The sequence below is a fragment of the Alligator sinensis genome, unplaced genomic scaffold (assembly GCF_000455745.1).
Source record: "Alligator sinensis unplaced genomic scaffold, ASM45574v1 scaffold172_1, whole genome shotgun sequence".
In the NCBI taxonomy this organism is placed as follows: domain Eukaryota; kingdom Metazoa; phylum Chordata; order Crocodylia; family Alligatoridae; genus Alligator; species Alligator sinensis.
This window is the reverse complement of record NW_005842168.1, coordinates 470,610-471,672: the sequence shown is the minus strand read 5'-3', so window position 1 is coordinate 471,672 and position 1,063 is coordinate 470,610. Positions and strand designations below refer to the sequence as shown.

At 47.8% G+C, this 1,063-nt stretch overlaps 1 protein-coding gene across 4 annotated transcripts in view; it reads left to right on the top strand.

Moving 5' to 3' along the window:
• Nucleotides 1-1,063, top strand: part of CUNH1orf123 (chromosome unknown C1orf123 homolog) — a 17,004-nt gene that overhangs the window by 7,745 nt on the left and 8,196 nt on the right. The window lies entirely within an intron of this gene.

The window sequence follows — 1,063 nt, the reverse complement described above, 5'->3', positions numbered from 1 at the left end:
TCACATGGAGTTTGCTAGGCTCCACGGAACAGAGCTCCGGATGCTCTGGGTGAACGCGCCACCAAAGTCGAAATCGTAGATACGTTTTATAAAATTTGCACTCGAAGACGGGAAGAGGTGGGCGATGGATCAGGTCGCCAAGCTCCTCTGAATCTCACACAGGGTCTCTATTACCCTGCCGTGTACCCAGAGTCCCCACGAGATGGATGTGGAGTCCTCTTCGGCTTGGGCGGAAACTGCTCAAGCCTCTTATACGGCTAACAGGCCAATCGTTAGCCGCCACGTGGGAATAATTTAGAACTAGCCAATAATGGGGAACGAATTTGCATACCGGTGGCGGGAACTCTTTTGCACCGTGCATTCCTCTTGCAACTCGAGCAATGCACTCTGCAAAAGAAGCTGCAGAAAGGCGGGAAACTCGTCCCTGCACCGGCGTTTTCCTCTGCAACAGGAAACTCTCCCATGCAATGAAGCTGCAACTTGGTGGGGATAATTCTGGTGCCGAAGCACACACAAAATCATGCCTTTGGGTCATGACAACAACGTCCTAAAGTTACGTATAGCATTCTTTCATTTTTATAGAGTTATTGGATTGGAGTGCACAAATGTGAGTGAATTGCAGTAGATAAGCATCGTGCTTGCTTTTAGGATGGAGAATGGAGTAGAGAGGTGAAGTGACTTGCCCAGAGTCACCCAGAAAGCCTGAGGCTAACTTGGGTTTTATAGCATCAGCCTGTCCCGAACAGAAGACCATCTGTCCTGTAGGCCACAGCCCTGCAACTCCTTCCTTTTGGGTACAACAGCCTGCCTACGTGTAGGAAACTGCAGGATCCGGCATCAGTCACTTGTAGTGGCATGTGTGTTGAAGGTCAGGAAGCCTGCAGAATGGATAGGATGTGCCTATACTGATAAGTCATAAACAATCCATTCTTCAGTATTTTAAATTTAGCATGTTGGAGGATCAGTTGAAAAGTAACAGGGTATCCAACCGAAGTATGTTTAGTTGTAGGCAATTGGCAACGAATGTTGGGTTGGTTGTCGTGAACTTCTGTTTAATACACTT